The sequence below is a fragment of the Pan troglodytes genome, chromosome 13, assembly GCF_028858775.2.
Source record: "Pan troglodytes isolate AG18354 chromosome 13, NHGRI_mPanTro3-v2.0_pri, whole genome shotgun sequence".
NCBI classification, from domain to species: Eukaryota; Metazoa; Chordata; class Mammalia; order Primates; family Hominidae; genus Pan; species Pan troglodytes.
Window position 1 is genome coordinate 12,390,647 of NC_072411.2, and position 22,932 is coordinate 12,413,578.

The 22,932-nt window shown below is 40.0% G+C and overlaps 1 long non-coding RNA gene across 1 annotated transcript in view; it reads right to left on the minus strand.

Annotated features, from left to right (window-relative positions):
* Positions 1-2,024: 2,024 nt before the first annotated feature.
* Positions 2,025-22,932, minus strand: part of LOC134808077 (uncharacterized) — a 30,990-nt gene continuing 10,082 nt past the window's right edge. Inside the window, exon 3 of the long non-coding RNA XR_010150273.1 lies at positions 2,025-2,091. This is a non-coding gene — a long non-coding RNA (uncharacterized LOC134808077). The remainder of the gene's footprint in view (positions 2,092-22,932) is intronic.

Sequence of the window (22,932 nt, forward strand, 5' to 3'; positions counted from 1 at the left end):
GCTATCTGTGAAAACTTGGAAATATCTACACAGCTATCAGTGTAAAGATGGAAATATCCACAACGCAATCTGTGCAAACATGGAAATATCTACACCGCTATCTCTGTAAACACGGAAATATCTACACCGCTATCTGTATAAACATGTAAATATCTACATCGCTATCTGTAAAATGTGGAAATATCTACACCGCTGTCTGTATAAACGTGGAAATATCTACACCGCTATCTGTATAAACGTGGAAATATGTACGCTATCTGTATAAACGTGGAAATATCTACATCGATATCTGTATAAACGTCGAAATATCTCCACCGCTATCTGTATATACATGGACATATCTGCACCGCTACCTGTATAAACATGGAAATCATCTACACCGCTATTTGTATAAACTTGGAAATATATACAATGCTATCTGTATAAACATGGAAATATCCACAACGCTATCTGTGAAAACATGGAAATATCTACACAGCTATCTGCGTAAACTTGGAAATATCTACACAGCTATCTGTGTAAAGATGGAAATATCTACACCGCAATCGGTGCAAAGATGGAAATATCTACACCGCTATCTCTGTAAACATGGAAATAACTACACCGCTATCTGCATAAATATGGAAATATCTACACCGCTATCTGTATAAACAAGGAAATACCTACACCACCATCTGTATAAACATGGAAATATCTACACCGCTATCTGTATGAATATGGAAATATCAACAACGCTATCTCTATAACCATGGAAATACCTACACGGTTATCTCTATAAACATGGAAATATCTACACCGCAATCTATATAAACATGGAAATATCTACACCGCCATCTGTATAAACATGCAAATAGCTACAGAATCATCTATATAAACATGGAAATATCTACACCACCATCTCTATAAACATGGAAATAACTACACTGCCATGTGTATAAACATGAAATTATCTACACAGCCGTCTGTATAAACATGGAAATATCTACACCGCCATCTCTATAAACATGGAAATATCTACACCGCCATCTCTATAAACATTAAAATATGGACACCGCTATCTCCAGTAACATGGAACTATCTACACCTCCATCTGTATAAACATGGAAATATCTACACCACTATCTGTATAAACATGGAAATATCTACACTGCCATCAGTATAAAGATGGAAATATCTACACCGGGAGCTGTATAAACATGCAAATATCTACACCGCTATCTGTATAAACATGGAAATATCTACAACGCTATCTGTGTAAACATGCAAATATCTACAACGCCATCTGTGTAAACATGGAAATATCTACACAGCTATCTTTGTAAACTCGGAAATATCTACACCACTATCTGTGTAAAGATGGAAATACCTACACCGCAATCTGTGCAAAGATGGAAATATCTACACCGCTATCTCTGTAAACACGGAAATATCAACACCACCATCTGCATAAACATGGAAATATCTACACTGCCATCTATATAAACATGGAAATATCTACACAGCCATCTGTATAAACATGGAAATATCTACACCGCTATCTGTATTAGCATGGAAATACCTACACCGCTATCTGTATAAACATGAAAATATCAACACCGCTATCCGTATAAACATGGAAATATCTACACCACCATCTCTGTAAACATGGAAATATCTACACCGCTACCTGTATAAAAATTGAAATATCTACACCGCTATCTTTAAAAACGTGGAAATATCTACACCGCTATCTCTATAAAGATGGAAATATCTACACCCCCATCTCTATAAACATGGAAATATCTACACCGCCATCTTTAAAAACATTGAAATTTCTACACACTCATCTGTATAAACATGGAAATATCTACACCATCATCTGTATAAACATGGAAATATCTACACTGCCAGGAGCTCAAGAGCAGCCTGGGCAATACACCAAGGCCTCATCTCTACAAAAAAATTGGAAATATTAGCTGGCCATGGTCGTGTGCACCTGTAGTCCCAGCTTCTTGGGAGGCTGAGGTGGGAGGATCTACGGAGCCCAGGATTTTAAGGCTGCGGTGAGCTTGGATAACGACTGCACTCCAACCTGGATGACAGAACAAGAACCTGTTTCAAAAAAGAAAAAAGAAAAAAAAACCTAAAAGCTAAAAACTGGATGTAGTTTGCTAGTAACTAAACAGGAAATTAATTGTAACATGCTTACATATCAACGATGTCTTTCTTCTTTGATCATAAACCTGCTCACTAAGAAGCTGCTGAAGTCCATGGTAGTGACAGGTACATGTCTGCATCCTTGTCCTGACCTGCATCTTCTTTGATTGTCACCATCTGTGTCTCCGACTGGCACTGCCGAACCGTCTTGCTACCTGATCAATGTTGTACTGAACTGGACTGCTAACTGATCAATGTTGTCGAGCTCACTGCACAAAGCTGTTCTTACAAGGTAGATTTCTGCCTGGAATAGCCATACTTACACTGTTTATATTCCTTACTCCTGACCCATCCAACGCAGCACAAGTTCTATTTTTTGCCATAGAAACATAGGTCATTTGGAAACACCTCCTTCATTTCTATGGAATGTTCAAACATTTCTGACATTTTGGACTCTGTTCTAGCCTCTTGTTAAATATATCCAGAAAAGAGACAAAGCTTTATGGGAGGGCTATATGCACACATATGCTATAGAATAAGCTATCTAAATGCTTAAAAATACTTTCCATCTGTCACCGCACCTTAATAGGTACACAGAAATTAAGTATGTGTATATCTGTCTGTATAGATACGTATAAATATATATCCCCCAAAAAAAACTCATTCTCTTACTTATACATAGGTAGAATATAGGTGAATATACATATACATTTATAGGTAGAACAAAAAAACCCCTCAGCCTCTTTAGGGCCATGTGTTTTCTCTGAGTAATTGTCACAATTAATTAAAATACATGTGTATGCCTTTTTAGATAAATTTCATCAGACCAGTTTCTGTCTGGTTGGAAAATAATAACTGCCTATTTGCTAAGTGCCCCTGCCCCCATACTATGTTCCAGTGAACTAAAGACCTCTGGCAATCATAGATTTACAACTCAGCAAGATTAAACAATTTATTGTTATTTATGACATCCAAGCTGGATCTTCTGTATCATATTCCACATTAGCATCTATCACCTTACATTTGGGAGATCCTATCCAAAAAATGATTATGCCTCCTAACCAAACATTCAGCAGGGCTGCAGGAACAGGCCCCCTGAACAAACATCCTGCCAAAGTACTTTAAAGCACCGTGAGCTGCCACAGCTGTGCATTTTCAGATGACTCAGCAGATTAGCGTGGAGTCTCTTAGCCTCTGCTTCGTCTGTTCCTTTCAGTGATCTCTCACATGGCCCAGTCCATTCGGTTTGAAAATCCTCATGAAATGAGCAGATTATGATCTGGCTTCAGTAGAGGGCCATGGGGTGGGCATGGAGGGGAGAGGGTTTGCTCTTAACACAGCCTGAGCCTCAGAAAGGTTTCAGATGGAAAAGCATGGCACTGACTCAGCTCATGCTTAACAGGAAATAATGCACAGGCCACACCAAAAAAGCCCTTTATGTTGTGTGAAAGTCTATGCCGGAGCAGCTGCTGCCACCTCATGTACTGTGATAGAGTGTGCATGTGTGTGTTTGTGTGTGCCTGAGTGTGAGTATGCACACAAATGTGTGCTGGGAGGGGGAGGAGATCACACCTTCCACAGTCGCCACCTCAGCCTTAGCTAGCAGCGTGGAGAATTGCCAAAAGTCAACAGGAAGCTGCACCAAAGCAACTGTGATCACCACATCAGCAGGCGCTTTCTGGTTAGTAAAGCTACTGGGACTGAAAAACACACACGAGCTCGTCCTTCTTTTATTTTAATCAGAGCAAACTATTTTTATAATAATTGTGTTCTATGAATAAATAATTCATAATGCTGTAACCCATTATCACATTCAATCCTCCCAACAACCCTAGAAGATATGTAGACAAGTATTATTACTTTCCCTATTTTTATAAATGAGGAAATAAACCCCAGGAGGCTAGGCGACTTCCCCACGGTCATAGAAGTTGCAAACAGTAGTATCATGATTCAAATCCAAAGCTTCTCCTTTTGTCTTTATCATTTTAATTTTGAAGGTAATGCATATGCATGTATGATCTTTTAAATCCAGAGATGTATATGGAATAGATAGGAAAAGGGACTCTCCTTCCCCATTATACACCCCCTCCACCCAAGCTATATACACTGTTGACTAGAGTATGTCCTTTCAATCCTATTTTCTATGCCTACATTATATACAGAAAAGCAGGATTACGTGACACACAATATTCCAGTCATTGCTGTTTCTCACCAACAAGTTATCATTCACATCTTTTTCATACTACATATAAATTTATATCCTTTATTTTAGTGGTGTATATTGTGCAGTTGTGTCATAAATTATGTACCTGTTCTCTGTTGAACATATAGATTTTTTCTGAGTTTTTCCTTAGCAAAATGCTGCAGTGAGTACCCTTGTACACAGATGTTTGTACATTTGTTCTAGAAAAATCTACAGCAAAGATTCTTAGATTAAGAGATTCCCAGGTTATTAGAAAACTACTCTATTAATTTAGATATATACTTCCAAATTGCCTGACCAAAAAGTTATGTCAATTTAACTTCTATGAACAGTATACAAACATGACCATTTTCCATCACCTACACCAACTCTGGGTAATTTCATCTTTTTTACAAGTTGATGGATTGTTTTAATTTATATTTCTCTGGTTATTAATAAGGTTGGCCACCTGTTCATGTGTTATTATTGATGATATTTGTATTGAATTGTTTGAATTTTCTTGATTTCAAAAAACGTTTTACATGTCATACATATTAAATATTTGTTGTAAAACTCTCCTTCCAGTATTGTGTATGTGTTTGGTCAAGTAGAATAAACTCTCGTCCTCTGATTTCAGATTCCTTTCTCTTTCCATTAGAAATCCCTAAATGTAAAACTACATATTGATAGCTAAAAACCAGGATGTTTACTAGAGAAAAAGAATACAAAGGCAATAATTAAATATTATATTTATACAAAATACCTACTAGTACAAACTTAAAAAGAGAAAGTAAAAGTCAAATGCTTCTACGACTTCAGACTAAGAAAAAGAACTTTTGAGGTTGAATGTTCCTGAAATTTTTCTTTTCATACAACTACGGACATGACTTCAAAAGTTGATGTGACTAAAAAATGTAAGATATGAAAGATATTTGAAGACTCAGAGAAGGTGGATTTTCATTTTAACAAGTCACATATATATTCTAGATATCCTCTTATTCGTAACTAAGAGAGTCAAATCAGATGAAAGAATCTAAAAATTTCCCTTTGACTGTGTTAAGTAGAAGTAGTAGAGGCATATTGGCCAAATCTTGAGTGTTTGCAAATTGACTCTTAAGGCTATAGGCTGGCACAGGTCATTGAAGCCCTAGCTTTTTATCTTTAATTTTAAAATCCCCAAACAATTTATACTAATTTTTCTTGTCCATTATTTCCAAATCATCTTGTTTAAAGGTTATTACAGTGCCTGCTCATGTTACTGTTGTCTAACAGAAGGGTATCCGGGGCCTTAAAACTGAGAGGGTTAGGATTAATGATTCCAATACCTATGCTTGGACATCTCCAAAAGTGGGTTCCAACTTCTTGTCCTCAAGTCTGTATAGAAACTAGCAAACTTCCAGAGTTCACAAAAGGCTCAAAGAGAACAGATGTTTTATAGAAAATTCTTAGAGCAAGTTCCACGCATAATGTTGCTGATGCGTGTCTGCCTTTTCAATAAACATCACTATGCTTTATCACAAGATTTAATAAAGCAGCTTAGTTAAAAATGCCATCTGGGTCTCTGGACACATTAAACAAAGCTTAAAATAACCACCCCAGCAACTGGGAGGACCCAGCTGTTCTCATAATCTGTCCCACTCCTTTTACTTCCCCAGAAAAAGAGTGAATGAAGACCACAGACTAAAAGCATCCAGAAGGAACTGACACAAACAGGGAGATAGATGGAGCCAAGGGCTCCTGTAAGTTTGCTATTGCTCACATAATAGATTTGCTAATTCCACAACCTGCGGATGGTGATTAAGAACGGGAAGCAGAAAGAGGGAAGAGAGAATCATAGAAGGGCTCATTCAAGTTTTCTAATGTATCACAAACCTGTCCTCCCTAATGTCTGGATCATAGCAGCCCATTCCATTCACCTATTCTCTAGTGAACTCCAATAGAAAATACAAAGCCATCACCACCCAGTTCTTTCTCCCTTCTAGAGATGAGATATTAGCCACCCAATCCCAGATTCTCAGATCCATTCCAGGAAAGAAGCCCTAGGTATTGAAGCACAGCTTTCCCTCCCTCCCTTCTTTCTTCCACCCCAAGATTTGTTCCCCAGATAGTTCTAGTAAATGCAAAACCAAGTATATTCTCATTCTTTAGAGCAACCAGCTTTTCATGGCCAACTGGAATCAAACACAACCTGCACAAACATCTATCTGGAGGACACTCCCAAGGCTCCTACTGAGCCAGCCTTCTGCATACCACTGCATTTCAGCTTCCTAGTTCACAAGACACTGAGACATTCTTGAATTCTGCAAGGTGCACTGTGTGTTAATATCTTGGCTGCTCATCATGTGGCCAATAAAGGGCATGACTAGTCAACAAATAAATTTTCTCTTGGCTAAAACTTGCAACAAAACTGTAAGCTGTTTACCAAGGGGCCCACTACAGGTTATATTCAATATATACAGTCAAATCCTAACTATCTGAGATATATTCAGTTGACCATACACCTTTATATTTCAGTAAAAGGTCTTTACATTTCCCAGTGCTATCGATGTTACAAAGTGCTTTCATATGCAGTGCTTCATCTGATTTCCAGGATAATTAAATGATCCTGTCATACCTGATTTTTAGATGAGGAAACAAGTGGTTTCTGGGTATTTCAAGAGGCTAACGCATCTGCCCTCCAACTTGTATGTGAAAACCAAAAACAAAATTCCAAGGCCCTTCAACCATCTGAATGGACTTTGACTCTTTTGGTCAATATATGGCAGAGCTAGGAAAAGAAGGTGAGTCTTCCAGCTGCTGATACAGGGTTTTTTCTGCCATACTCCATTACCTCCAAGGCTAAAGTCAAAAGAGGGTGTGGTTATCACATGAAAAAATCTGGTTTGGATTTCCCAAATGTGTATGTAGTATTTGGGGATTTACCTTAATTTAACCTACAGTTCTTTTGGGTTGTAACAGTCTGACTCCATTTTTGAAAACAAAACAAAATCGATTTTAAATGCTGAATTATAGATCTTTGCTGTCCAGTATGGTAGCTACTAACCACTTATGGTTATATGCATTTCTATTTTAATTAATTAAAATTCAGTAAAATGCAAAATTCAGTTCTTCAGTTGCTCTAGCCACATTTCAAGTGTTACAGTAGTCACATATGGCTAGTGGCTGGGACAATGCAGATTATAGAACAGTTCCATCATCAAAGAAACTTCTATTGAACAGTGCTATTATATAATGTCATCTCCAGAGAAAGAAGACTTTAGAAAAAGTCAGAAACGGCCGGGTGCAGTGGCTCACACGTGTAATCCCAGCACTTTGGGAGGCCAAGGCAGGCAGATCCCTTGAGGTCAGGAGCTTAAGACTAGCCTGGCCGACATGGTGAAACCCCGTCTCTAGTAAAAATACAAAAAATTAGCTAGGTGTGGTGGTGCATGCCTGTAACCACAGCTACTCAGGAGGCTGAGTTGGGAGAATCACTGGAACCCAGGAGGCAGAAGTTGTAGTGAGCCAAGATTGTGCCACTGCACTCTAGCCTGGGTGACAGAGCAAGACTCCATCTCAAAAAAAAAAAAAAAAAAGAAAAAGAAAAAGTCAGAAACATCTTGAGGCAGGCATAGTGCTGTCATCTGTCCAATATTGAAGATGATTTAAGAATAAGAAAGAAGAAGAGAACAAAGAAGAGAAAAAGAAGTTGCCTTAGGTGTACTTACCCAGAAAAGGACAAAGGCATTCTTGTAGTCATTGTGATGTATTTTAGCTCTTAAACTTTTTAAGAGATTAGAATAATTTGACACATAGAAGATCTAAACCACTGAAGAGGCTCTGAAGCAGATAAAAGTAGAAAGAAAATAAAAAACTAATTAGGTACAAACTAAGCTTAACCACAATTCGTTTAAACGGTATTGTTTACTCTTCACATGATTGGTTTTTCTTTTGCTTTATAGTATGACATAGTTTATATCTTTAAAGGGGAATTAAAATATTTCTGGGAATTTTTAAAAGTAAGTTCACACAGCCACATAAAAACTACAGAAACAGATAAAACCTATCTTCTCATTTATTCCCTAATCCATTCAAATTAAATATAAAAATCCAAGCAGCCACAGTGATATTCAAAAAAGCAAAAGTGAGACAAAACAAAATTCATTTGTCACCTGTGGAGGTAGTTAGCTCACCTAATCTTCACTCCAAACACCAGTAATTTTTAAAAGACAGAAATAAACATATGTTCTGCCTTCCCGGAAGGAACTATGTTTCAGGGTAGCCAAATAACCCAGTTGTGAAGAAAATGGTCTGCTTATAGAAAAATGCCAGCTAAAACATGTCGATAGAATTAGAGAATTAGAAATTCACCATTTTGAAACCCCTAATGAAATAATCAACTCAAGCAAGGATCATTAATAAATGTTAAAACAATCAAGTAACTCTTGATACACAATATAACTGAATATACACATGGTACAAAGTTCACGTCACAGACTACTGGCTTGACCCAAGGGGGAATATAGCAGAGGAGATAGGCAGTGATCACCCTAACCTTGCGATCATCTCACCATCACTAATGATGGGATGTGAATACACATTATTGCCTATGAAATAGTCTTTAAAAAAAGAAGTTGAACCTGAATCTAACTAAACCTTGCAATGGGCTGAACGTGTATGTCTTCCCCAAATTAATATGTTGACATCTTAACCCCAAAGGTGCTGGTATTAAAAGGTGGGGCCTTTAGGGGGTCATTAGATCATAAGGACAGAGGCTTCATGATTGGAATTAGTGCCCTTATAAAAGAGGCCCCAGAGAGCTAGCTAGTCTCTCCCACTATGTGAGGGCCCAGCAAGAAGGCCAATCTATGAACCAGAAAGTTGGTCCTAACCAGATATCAAAACCACATGCTCCTTGATTTTAAACTTGCTAGCCTCTAGGACTGTGAGAAATAAATTTCTGTTCTTTATAAGTCATCCAGTTTTTGGTATTTTGTTATAGCAGGCCTAAAAGCCTTTAGAACTAACTTCCAGTTAACCAGGAAAAAACAGAGTGAAAAGTTAAATGACACCATAAAAAGCAACCAGAAAATTCCAGAAGGGGAAATATTCTACAGGACAACTGACTAGTTTTTCAACAAGTCAATTTCACTAAATAAATACATAAACAAAGAGTATGTGTATTTTCCAGGTTAAAACAGTCTTGAGCTAAATAATCAAATGCAATGTGTGTCCCTTGATTAGAAGAAACTAATTTGAACAAACCAGCCACAAAAGGTATTTCAGGGAGACCAAGCTGGAAGGATCACTTGAGGCCAGGAGTTTGAGACCAGCCTGGGCAACGTAGTAAGACCTCCATCTCTACAAAAACAATAAATTAGCTGGGCATGGTGGTGTGCACCTCTAGTCCTAGCTACTCAGGAAGCTGAGGCAGGAAGATCACTTGAGCCCAGGAGTTTGAGGCTGCAATGAGCTATGATTGTTTCACTGCACTTCAGGCTGTGTGAAAGAGCAAGACTTTGTCTCAAAAAATAAAAGGACATTTCATAATAATTGAGGGAATCTGAATGTGGACTGGGTAATAAATGATATAAAAAAGCCATTTTTTATTTTGTTTGAAAAGATGATTTTGTAACTATACAGGAAAATGTTCTTATTTTTTTAGAAATCTGTACTAAAGAATTTAGGGGTAAAATATCATTTTCTTTAATATACTTTCAAACACAAGCAAAAAATAGTCATGACACAAATATAGCAAAATGTTTACAATCTATGTTCTATGCTTGCCTGTGAGTGCCATTAATCTCATCTCTCTGCTTTTCTGAAAGTTTGAAAATTTCAAAGTTTTATAATAAATTTTTTTACATCCCATAATTTTATAATAATTTTTTTAAAGTTTGAAGCAAATCAACAACTATAGCTTCAAAAATATCCTGACCCACAATAAACATTGAACAGGGTATATTTCTCCCATTTCCTAAAAAAGTTGGCCCAGGAAGGAGTATGAGAGCTGCCATAGCTCTCCCAAGGCTCATTATTCTCCATCACTCCATGGGAAATCACAAAATAAATTTTTTAAAAAGTTGTTTAAATTTATAATGTTTTTGATTCTATAATAATTTTATAATAAAATAATTGTAAAATGTTTTTGATTTTATAATTTATAAAAATTTTTATACATGTTTATGTTTGAAATGTCTATTTCAAACTTTATGAGATATTAAAATATAAGTAATATAGTTCATCATTTTAGAAATGCCATGCTTTTCTTCTCCAGCAATTACATAATCAAAGAGTAACTGTAGTTTTTCCTAGAACATTGCTTTGTAGGCTGGGCATGGTGGTTCATGACACTTTAGGAGGCCAAGGCAGGCAGATCTCTTGAGATCAGGAGTTTGAGACTAGACTGGGCAACACAGAGAAACCCTAGGAGTAGTAAAAACACAAAAATCAGCTGTGCGTAGTGGCGTGCACCTATAGCCCCAGCTACTCAGGAGGCTGAGGTGGGAAGATCACCTGAATCTGGGGAGGTCAAGGCTACAGTGAGCCAAGACTGTACCATTGCACTCCAGCCTGGGCAACAAAGTGAGACCCTGTGTCAAAAAAAAATGAAATTTAATTTAAAAAAATAAAATTGCTTTGTAAAATTAACTTTTTCAATCAAAACCAAGATATTTCAGATATAGAGAATGCAGCCCACTGGTCAGATTTGTCAGTTCAAAGAGAAAAATTTCTAGTTTCCTATTTTTCTAGCCTGCTTATGATTATCCAATAGGATATCAAAAAAGACCAAAGCCTTTGGGATCCATGTTCAGTATTCCTGAGTCTAACTCAGGATGCCAAATCAGGAGACAAGCACATTCTCATCAATTTTCAATCATTCGAGACCAATTTTGCTTAGAATTATCCAGTTCTTTTAGACCACCTTTCTCCTGAAGCCAGCCTTATGGCTATTCACTTCACTTTAGCATAAGCCCCCAAGAAGGTGAACAAAATGAGGAAATGATTGGTTAAAGTTGGCGTTTGAAATTCTGAAACATGTCCACCATTCCCTTCACCCATGCCCGCCCCTCTTAGTAGTAGTACTTTCAGATTATTTAAGAGTCGATGCTTCTATGTGGATTTTGTCAGCTGTCCTTTATAACAGCTAGTGCGTTTAATTTGACTCTATTTTAAGCATATATTGACCTATGCTAATTATCTGTTAAAATAAATTCCACTCTTAGAGCTAATAAAGTGTGTTTGTCATGGAAGACCCATTGAAGTAAGAAGCTGAGGAGCCCTTATGGTAAAGTGGGACAAGAAATAATAAGACATAATAATTTTCCCATGCAAATCAACAACCGTAGCTTCAAAAATATCCTGACCCACAACAAGTATTGGACAGGCCATGTTTCTCTCACTCCCTAAAAAATTGGCTCGGGAAGGAGTGTGAGAGCTCCCATAGCTCTCCCAAGGCTCATTATTCTCCATCACTCCACAGGAACAGCCTGTCAGAGAAGAGTGAAAGACCATTTGTCAACCTCTCTTCAACTCCCTGATTCTAGCCAAACTTCATCAATCTCAAGTGAGGAGCCAGAGAGAAATCAAACCCCATATATCCAGCATCATTGTCTACTGGAGTCAAAAATCACAATTCCACTACCCACCCCAACACCACTGGCCCTGTTTCTCCCAATTGCTTTTTATTGTGTTTTTTAAAAAATCCTCTTTCCCTATCCCTGCAACACCGAGAAGGAGGAATTATAGTAGATAAATATGAAGCATGGAGATCCTTTAAAAATGTTTTTAATAATAAATGAGAAAATGAAAAGGAAAGGGTTGGGAAGGAAGGAGGGAATACAAATGCCAGGGAAATGTTCAGTTTTGCTTTTAAAGATGTTAACACTCATTTATACATCTGCAAGACACTCCCCTTAAAGACAAGTTCTATGAGTGTGGGTCTGGTTGCATGAATAAGGATCAAATTACCTTTTTAGACGATGTTTCCCACATATCATTCAGAGACCCCTGAAGTTAGGTATCCCTCTTGTAGATGTCCTTGAGATGCTGCTGGACCTGGGAAAGAGGAAACTGGGATACGGGTCTATGCCAAAAGGTGCTTCTAGTTATAGGACAGAGAGGAAAGGGGCAGAGGGAGAAAAACCCGAAGTCTGAGAATCTGGATTGCAGAAGACTACCGAGGTCGTGGGAGAAGGGAGAGAAAACAAGGATGAAAAGCGAAAGGGGAAGAGGCATGAAATGTTGTCAAATGTCAAAAGGCATTTGGAGAGAAGTTGGGAATTGCATTAAGAAAACCACTGCAAATCTCATTTCAGACCATTTAGAGATATGCCCCCTGGGAACTGCGAGCTCAGGCTGTTTAGCATCAAACAAATGGATCCACTCCATCCCTACCCTAATTAAATAAATCATTCAGTAATTCCACTGGGTTAAAGAACCAAAATATTAAAAACCTTCAGGACCTACTCTTGCCAAATATGTCAGGGATCATGTGTGTGTGTGTGTGTGTGTGTGTGTGTGTGTGTGTGTGTGTGTGTGTGTGTTCTGAGACACCACTACTGTTAAATAGGCAGAGCTAAGACTTAGGGGACTGGCAGATTATTGCAAAAAGGGCACGGGGCAGAGGGACTATGTTGTGAGCCTGGGAAAGAAGTTTGTGTGGGGACTGTGGGCAGTGAACGCGTTGGGAACAATATGGAAAACTGGGAGCTGCCTTGGAATCTACAGGGCCGGGTAAGAGAATGTCCGAAAGAAAAATGAGCAGGTGCGGGATGTGTGCAGAGTCGGAGAAGAGTCCAGGGCACCCGGAGTGGCTCCAGGAACGACGGACACCCCTCAAGGCTTTTGGGGGCGGTGGGTACTAATAGAACCCAGTGTCCGGGGTGCGCCGGGGAGGCTGCGAGCGCGGCGGGAGTGGGGCGCTGGAGGGTGAGGACGCGGGAGTGAGGAGGCAAAGCCTGGTCCGGGCAGGGGCCTCCCAGCTGGGCCCGGAGGCAGCAGGGGGACAAGGGCTAGGAGAGGGCATGGCGGCAGCGCGGCGGGAAGCGAGGGGCATCCGGACACTCACCCCGTTGGCCGCAGCCATCTGCCCCACGATCTCGATGGCCGTCCTGCTAAAGTACCTGCCGTCGCTGCCCACCACCGTGGTGCAGCCCCGGCGGTCGCGCAGGTCGATGGACTATAGCACGCTCTGGTTGAATTTGGGCAGGTAGTTGCGCTGGCCCTCGAAGAGGCCGGTAGGTCGCCGCAGACCCCCGCCGCCGGCCGGCCGCCGGTCCTCGTAGGGCGCGGTGGGCACTGTCAGCACCGGGATGGGGCTCCCCTCCGTGGCGCCTCCTGGCCGTTCCTGCTGAGGCTTCCGGGGCCGGAGGCAATCTGCAGCCTGCCGGGGGCCTCCGCCCACCTGGCCGCGCACTGGGACTCCGCCTCGCGCCCAGGCCCCCTCTCTGGCAGGTCAGCACCCTGCGCCCTGCACCCACCCGCCTGGGGACTGCCCGCCCCTCCTCTCAGTGCGGCTGCTCGATGACTCCGTCGGCGGAGATTGCTTCTGCCTTCCTGTAAAGTTTTCTCCCGCCCACCTTCTCCGCTGCCAGACCGCCCGAGGTGTCCTCAGTTTCTCCCCAAGTTGGACTCACTTTCGGGGTGTCCCAAAAGCCTGATTCCAGGGCCTGCTAGCCTGACCCCGGTGACGCCTGCACCCGTGCCTGGCCCCAGCCTTCACGCGCGATCGCCGCCCTCCGGGGCACACCCTCCGCCAGAAAACAGCCGGCGGGCGGCGAGACTTTGGGCAGAGTCCGGGTTCCTCTCCGGCGCCAGGCCCGTCTCCCTGTCTCCCTGGGAGTGCGCAGCCTACACGCACCAGTTTCTCTTTAGAACAAGCACGGGGAGGGATTTGGGAGGGGGCTGAAACCTTTTGCCATCAGCGAACAGCCTCAGCCAAAAATAACCCTGGAAAGGCGAGCTAAGAATGGTTATCTCCTGCCAGCGCTGAAATCGGAGGCTGGGCGCTGCATGTGGGGTGTGTGTGTGTGTGTGTGTGTGTGTGTGTGTACCCTCCCACCCCGACCATTTGTTGAAGGGAATCACCACTGTCAGACTTCAATCCAACAGGACCCACTCGAGCCATCCACACTTTCCCCAGCCTCCTCCAAAACAGCACACTTTCCGGTATGGACAATTCTTTTTTTTTTTTTTTTTCACTTGTTTGTTTGTTGTGGTGGTTGCAACAGCAGCAACACAGACGACACAAATTTCCCTATTCTTCTCGCCCTTCTCACCCTCCCTACCCAGCTCCTGCCTTAGAAACAGGCTTGGCCTACACTGTATCTGTCCACACTGCCTGAATTCTTCCCTGAATTAATCGTTTTCAATAGGAGGGGGCTAAATCCCTTATTAATGCCCTACCAGGAGTGAATGAATAAAGCCAAGTTAAAGGGGAACTGGGTACCACATACTGTGCTAGGTTCCTTTGCATGTATCCTTTCATTCTGCTGGAGCTAAAGATGTTCTTCCTCCTCTCCATAAAACGCACCCAAACTCCAAAACCAGGAAATTCTCCATAGAAAATAGGAGTGAAGAGAGACAAGACTAACAGGATAAACCCCAAAGCAGGAAGAAAGTTTTGTCTCCCATTTCGCTCAAGGAATTTTTGGACCCACCAAGGCTACTGTCCTGAAAGATCCTGCTGCTTCTCCTTCCCCAAATATTGTCCACTTCCTGAGAGTAAGGCTGACTTGCCACAGGCTTATAAAGTGTTTGGTCACAGTAAGACAACTGTGAGTAATAACACACATTGTATACTGTTTTGCAATTGATAAAAGGCTTTGCATCTGTTTTTTCTTTGGAGGCTGAAGAAAAGAAGAATGGTATTCACGCAGTTCCCATTTTACAGAGGAAAACAAGAGGACTTTTTCTGTGAAGTCAGGAAAGTGGTTACAATGGTACTTTCTGCCTGTCCGAATTATGTATTGCCCCTCCCCTTTCTATTAATAACATTGAAGTGTGATGGGACAACCACTGAAGCTGTCAGTTGAAACCTGCTGGGACTTTTTAGCCATTCTCTTCAACATAAAGAATGGGTGTTTTTGGAGGGGGTGAGAGGAATGGGGAAATGTTGTCAAAGAGTACAATGTTTTAGTTGAGACAGGAAGAATACATTTTGTTGAGATCTACAGCACAGCATGGTGACTGTAGTTTACAATGAAGTATTGTGTATTTCAAAATTGCTAAGACAATAAATTTCAAATGTTCTCACCACAAAAAAGATAGGTTTTGAGGTGATGAATCTATTAATTCTCTGGATTTAATTATTCCACAATGTATACATATATCATAACATCACATTATACCTCCGTAAATACATACAATTTTAATTTGTCAATTAACTTTTTTTAAAGGATAGTGTGGCCAGTTGGGGAGGTAGTTTTTTTTTTCCTCTAGTCTCTACTCAGTCTCCAAGATCCCATTCCCCATAAAATTCCTGTCACCCAGGTGGAGTGCAGTGGCACAATCATGGCTCACTGCACCCTCTCCCTCTTGGGCTCAAGCGATCCTCCCGCCTACAGGTACATGCCAGCACGCCCAGCTAATTTTTGTAGCTTTTGTAGACATGGGGTTTCACCATGTTGCCTAGGCTGGTCGCGAACTCCTCAGCTCAATCAATCTGCCCACTTTAGCCTCCCACAGTGCTGGGATTACAGGTGGGAGCCACCAAGCCCAACCCATAAAGTTCCTAACTTTTTATCTCCCTGGGAGTGCACAGCCTACACACACCAGTTTCTTTTTAGAACATACTTAAAAGTCTTGGCTTAGCATCCAACAGACAGAACTTTAACACTTCTACGGATCTGTGCACCTGTCTATGGTGTGGGGTTTTTAAGATCTCTTTCTAATGACACTTTATTTTGCAAAGCAGGACAGTTTCATTCCCAGAAGAGCAGGTATGGTAAATCCTTTGTTCCAGTACTGAAGACAATGATCCAAACCCTAAGCCTCAGAGAAGCCCAGAAACCCTCCAGGCCTCCATCTCTCTGCTCCTAGCACCTGCCTCTCTCTTGACATCGACATCATTCTCCCCTCTCACAGCCCAGCTCCTTCCACAGACCCAGGGATTAGGCACCAGCACCTCAGACTAGATTTTAGAGAATTACCATTCAAGAGGCAATCCTCTTCCCTTGGTTCCAATTTCAAGGTTCTCAAAGACTGGAACAGGGCTAGTTTGAGGCAATGTGCCCCATCGCATAGCCAGAAAGAACCTTACAGTGAAAAGGAAAACAATTCTTCCAAAGTAAGGGGGTGCTGATCCCCAGAGGGAGGACAGATGGGCAAACAAACAGTAACCGGGACACCACATGCTTCACACTCACTGATCAAGGACTTCTAAAACCACTTTTCTTTTCTCTGAATTTATATAGGACTTTGTATCACTCATAAAGGAATGTCTTATAGGCTGATAACACCTTTCTATACATGCTTACACTTAACGTTTAGGCTAGGATAATTTCCTAACCTCAGTGTCCTCACTATAAGATGGGAATTATTATAATCCCTACCTCATAAATTGTTGGGAGGATTGAAATACTTAGTAAAGTGCCTGACTAATAGAAAGGCATTCAATAAATGTTAGCTATTCATGGTGTCATCATCATTATATTTACCATTATTACTAATCTCCTGTATTGCAAGAATTACAGTTTATATTTTTGTAGACCATCACTGTAGCTAAAGGGTCTTTGGGCCATAGGTGATATTCCATAAAGGTTGGTTAAATTGATTTGTGGTTTTTGACTATGGAAACTCAGAACTCCCTCAAAATGTACAAAACAGATTTATCTGCTAAATAAATCTCTTCAAAGCTGACCCCAGGTTTGATTGAATTAATTCCAATGAATTTGTCACAATGATGGAGAAAGGAAACTTAGAGGGCCCCACAGTTGTTTGCTGGTAAAATGAGAAGTTTGGATTAGATCAATGTTTCCCAAAATATTTTCCTCAGAATGTTAGTGCCCCTCGAATCCTGCACAAAGCAAGAGTTTCATGACCAAGTAGCTTTTAAAACTCCTGTACACTCTACTCCCATTCTTCACAATGCACACTTTCATATTAAAAGTTCTGAGAGGTCCTCAACAGAAGACATCACTTAACTTTTTTTTTTTTTAAGACAGATTCTCACTCTGTCACCCAGGCTGGAGTACAGTGGCCACCACTCCTGGCCTAAAAATTTTTTAACCTGGTGCTTCCCAATCTAAACTCACAGGGACCAGTTTTCTTAATGAAAGAGAATCAGACTAGCTTGTAACCATAGCTGGTGACACTCCCCTGCCCCATTCCTTGTATGTCCTCAGTGGACTAGGTCAGGAATAAATAAATTTTCCTGATTCTCAAGGGCTGGTCACTCCTTTGCACTGAGCTCAAAGCTTCTCTGTAGCATGGGTCACAATGAATGGTAGCCCTGATAGCCTAGAGTAGCCTTTCAGCCTTCTCTGAGCCTCTAAAGACTGAGGATCCTTGGCATGAAATGGAGCAACTGATATACCCTTGCTTCCCCTGGGGACTCTCTTGCTCTCAAAAAGGCATCAGCCATCATCTCCATCTAGAGAATATACTAGCTGACTCAGCTTGACCAGCCTGTACCAAAATGAGAATCTGGGTAAAATAAGCATTGAAACACTTCATTCCTTGTAGATTCACAAAACATATTAGCATATTAAAGACTATGAAGTTCTGCAGGAAAAAAAAAACCTATTTAACTTTAATCCAACATTGCCAAGTTTTATTTGACCATGGAAGATTTTTCCAAAACACTTACAAACAGATCAAGGACATTAATCTTTCATGAAACACTAGATCCCCAAGGTCCTCTCCAGCTACATCATTCTGTGATTTTCTTTTTTATTTATGATGCATTAAAAGATTAATCTCTATCAGACATCCATTTAGAAATTCACCAGAATGTGCAAAGGCAGCAGGTAAAATTGCTGAAGGGTATTATAAAAATACCCTCCAGTGATTTTTGAAACTTAAACTGAAATATTTATATAACTATATATTTCAGTTTGTATATTATATATATATGTATATACACACATATATATGTGTGTATATATATTGGTGTATGTATATCTATATCTATGTATATACGGCATTATATCCATTTTACAGATGCAGAAACTGAGCTTTAGAGGGGGTGAGCAATTGGTCCAAAGCCACACAGCACACAGGTAGTCATTGATAAAGGTAAAAACAAGAGTTGAAGCCTGAGGTGTAAGGACACAGAGACAAGTACACAAATGTTTACAAGTTACACATATGACACGTGCCTTTAACATGAATTTCTTGAACATTCATTTAGAGGCCTTACAATGAAGACATCAGAGTGGCAGCAAGTTCTGTTGGAATCAGGGGAGCGTGTTCTTCTATAATCCCCTGGCTAACAGGAAAGCACACTGATTTGGCCCATGGTAGTTATACACTCCCATTGAGTCAGGGGCCACTTCTATGCACACAGGAGGTGCTAAAAATATGCTGTTGACTCATTGCCTCTAAGAGCAGAAGAAATGCCAAAAGTATAGGACAAGAGGCAGAAAAGCACACGGAAAAATGTCGTAGGGCAGTCCTCTGAGGAAGTGTTAGATCCCTTTGAAATCTGTCCAAACACTTTCTTGTGCTGGGGAAAGTCAATTACATATTTCAAGCAACCCCACATGTCATACGAGTATCTTGTACGTGTTTGTGTACTCGTGTCTGTGAACTTACATCTCAGACTTCAACTTCTCGCTCCCCACCCTTATCAATGACTGCCTGCATGGCCTTGGGCAAGTTGCTTTCCCTCTTCAAAGCTCAGTTTCTGCATCTATAAAATGGACATAATGCTACCTACCTCATGGGGTTAGTGATCACATTGAAGGAGCTAATATGTGGAAATTGCTTACACAGTACCTATCTCATAATAAGGGTTTAATAAGTGTTTGATGTAATTGTTTTGATTATTACTACTATTACTAAAATAATAATTACTACAATAATAATGATTCTTATTCTCTATATTAGTATTATCTTTGAAAATGGGCATGGATTATGTCTATGTAACACTTTTGGCACAATATCTAGCATTATATCACACACAAATTAGAGAATTCATGTTATTAAGGATGAAAAAATATTTTTACTGACCCTTAAATTCTTCGTAAGTAACTGCAAAAGAAGCCATTATCCCAACACATGAAATAAAAAAGAAAATTCAGTTCCTCTGGAGTTTGTTTTTGGAGGTAGCCACAGGATACCTAAATTTTTTTTCTTTTCAGAGAGACCGAGGGGCTCACTAGGTTGACCAGGCTGGTCTTGAACTCCTGGTCTCAAGCCATCCTCCCACCTCAGCCTCCCAAAGTGCTGGGATTACATGCATGAGCCACCACATCCAGTCTACCTAAAATATTGAATGCTGTTAATAAATCTCCTGAGGCCAGCATAAGAAGGTGATGGGCAAAACTAATGCAGGTATGTTTTTCTGGCTTTTTCATGTATTGGGCCAAACTTTGAAAAGCACTTACTATTAATGGCTAACTTGCAAAATTTGTGATTTATTAAAAGCAGATTTTAATTGTTTTACCTAAAAATAATAGGCCTCTGATCTGCCAAAGATGAAGATTTAATTTCTAGGTGTTCCCCACAATACCTAGAAACATCAGTGGAATCGATTATTAAACACTTTAGAACTATTCTCATCAAAGTTCTTTAATATATAATACAGCAAAAGAAAAGTTTCTTTTCTAAAGGCTTCTCTATACTTTTTTTAATAGTTGAATTTCATTTCTGAAGGCTCCTAAAAAGAATAGAATTTAGATCTTTATTAAAGAGGAAATATATTTTCCATGTTTAATTTAAATGACATTCCATCAGTCATTTGCAATCTTAGCCTACACAGAATTTTTTTTTTTGGTAGTTTTTATGTTTGGCTTTAGGAGGGGATTCCCAATAATCTCTATATAAATATTTCTAATCTCTATATAAATATTTTAACATTTCAATGTAAATTAGTTTTTTAAAACTATCTTATCCATAAAAATAATAAATTTGCATGGCTGAGGGTGAAATAATGTGTTACCAGGACCCCTCAGTTTTGGGGGTTGTGAGTAGATCCCATCTTCATGTTCCTCCAGCCCAGCCCAAGCCTGGCTCAGGGCCTCCTCCCCCATTTGCCAGGAACCACCATCCCCAGGGATTCTATGTGCCCTGTCTGACCAGTGTTCTCCATCAGAGTTTACCAATCTTTTGTTCATTCCCTCAGAGCACAGCTAAGCAAGAGTACACTAATTTGAAAATTAACTCAAGCAAATAGAGGAACAATATCCCCAACACATTGCATTTTAACATAGGGTTTCCTGGACACACTGTTTCAACCCAAGAGTTGGGCTAATAGTAGGAGTTCCATCTGCTAAAATACGGCTGTCAGCTTCAGAGGGAAATTCATGAACGTCTTCGTAGTTTGTTTTTACGTTTCACTTGGCACTGTTTCTAAAATTTCCTCTGAAGCCAAAAAATAAGTTATTTCCCAGCACACTGGGCACTTTTCATTTATCATTGGATTGATTTTTGTAACTTGCAGTAGGAGCTGAAATCGACCAGGGGGTTCTTATCCAACAGACAGCAGCAAAACTCTTTGTGTATCTGCGTTCCTTTCAACAAGCGTGACTTCCTCAATGGCATCATTCGTGAGCGTAACACAGAGCTCAGCAATAACGTTTCTTCACTAACCCTACCAGGTATCCAACATAGGATGTTACTTCCTTTCACTGTTTTCCGACTCCTGGCAGATATTAATCATTGGGATTTGGGAACAAGGAAATAGAATTTCTGAGAATGCTTGGGAATTCCCAAATTCATATGATTTTCATAACACTTCACTTACAAGTTTTTGAAAAATAATAAATGACTATAATAACAAGCAAATAGTCGTTTTTTTCTGTAACAGGATTATATGAAAAGTTTTAGTAGTCTTCTGTTTTAAAGAGATATGATAACAAATTATGATTTATTATTATTATGAGCCAACATATTGTAACAAGATTATAAAATCCAATAGCATTAATAGAGAAAACATTAAAAAGAAATGAATGTTATCACAAAATAAATGCTAAAGAAAAGTCCTTTAAAGATTGAAAGGTAACACCACAAATACTTAATGCTTTAATCGTTGTTTACATGACATTGTTATACAAGGCATCAATCATCCCCTCCAATACCATTTAAATAACATAACATTCTGATCTCCTGGCAAGATGAATAGCACTAGAAAGAAGCAACTGTCAAAATTGCCGATTTAAGGGTATATTTTGTTTCTAAAACTTGGCATTTCTTAGAAAACCTCTCATAGGATTTGTAAAACATATACTATGCCTAGGAACACATTAATATTTATTTGCAGAAATGGTTCACTGTTAGCAGTGGACAAGGCCATGAACACACACTTGTAACACAGCAACAGATACAAGAAAGTCTGACTGAGGCTCCTTTACTGCTCCTGTCCTGTTCACCTTAACTTTCATCTCCACATGTCAGTGCTTCCTCATCTTGCTTGACTTGAAGTCAGTGCATTTCTTCAAGCCAGTAAGGTCTCTATACTGACTATTAAGCTGTAATTTTCACAGGAAAATTAGAATGTTCCTTCCCATTTTCCTAATTTCTCAACTGATTTTTCTCAGAATTCAGAATCCATAAATATTGAAATGCCAGGAGAGAATTTCCAAATGGAAATGCTGTTCCCTTCGTCCATTTTCAGAAGAAACCGTAGGATAGTGTTATCCTTCTGTTCTCCAATTTTTTTTTCCTGCAAACTTATGGTTATCACCTCTTTAAGTGAGTAGCTCACAATTTTGCCTCCCCTGCAAATGGTCCCAAAACAGTGAAGTGGGTCCTCTTTAGCTGTGTCTTTAGTACATAATCCTGCATTTCTGACCATATGCAGGGAGTGTGACCCAGGGAAGGATCCCTGACTCAATGGGATTTCTCTTGCTGTCTCTAGAATTTGAACACCGGAACCCAGACGTACAGAGGCTGGGAGCCATCGTGGTGTGCTATATTGATGACGGCAGCAGTGGGTGGTGTGGGGGCAGTTAATTGACAGCTACCTGTTGCTGACATCCCAGGAACTGCCTGAACCTCCTCTTTCCCAGTCATAAGATATCTAAGATTCTGCAGTATTCTTCATTAAATCCTAGCATGGTTTAAGCTAGCCAGAATTAGGTTCTGTTGCTTTCAATCAACAGAACCTTAGCTAATACATTGTTATTTCCTGGTCTTTGTTCCTTTAATTTTCCAGGAAAAGAAGGGAAAATGGCTTACTGGTTTTAAAAAGAGACAAGGGACAACATACCATTTATGCAAAATTTAGAAGCACTCAAAGGAAACTCTGGAAAGTTCCTGAGACATATATATGTAGGATCAGCATAAAACTTGAACAGTGTATCTAGATCATGGTTGCCATGGTTGCCTTGACACAATGAACATCTGTATCAAGATCATATTTTCTTGGTGGGACAGAGAGAAGCACAAGGCGGGACTCACATTTACAGTAATCCTTGTTTTCCAGGAACCATACAACCCAGTTTGTCCAGAGCTGTTCATCTTTAGTTTGT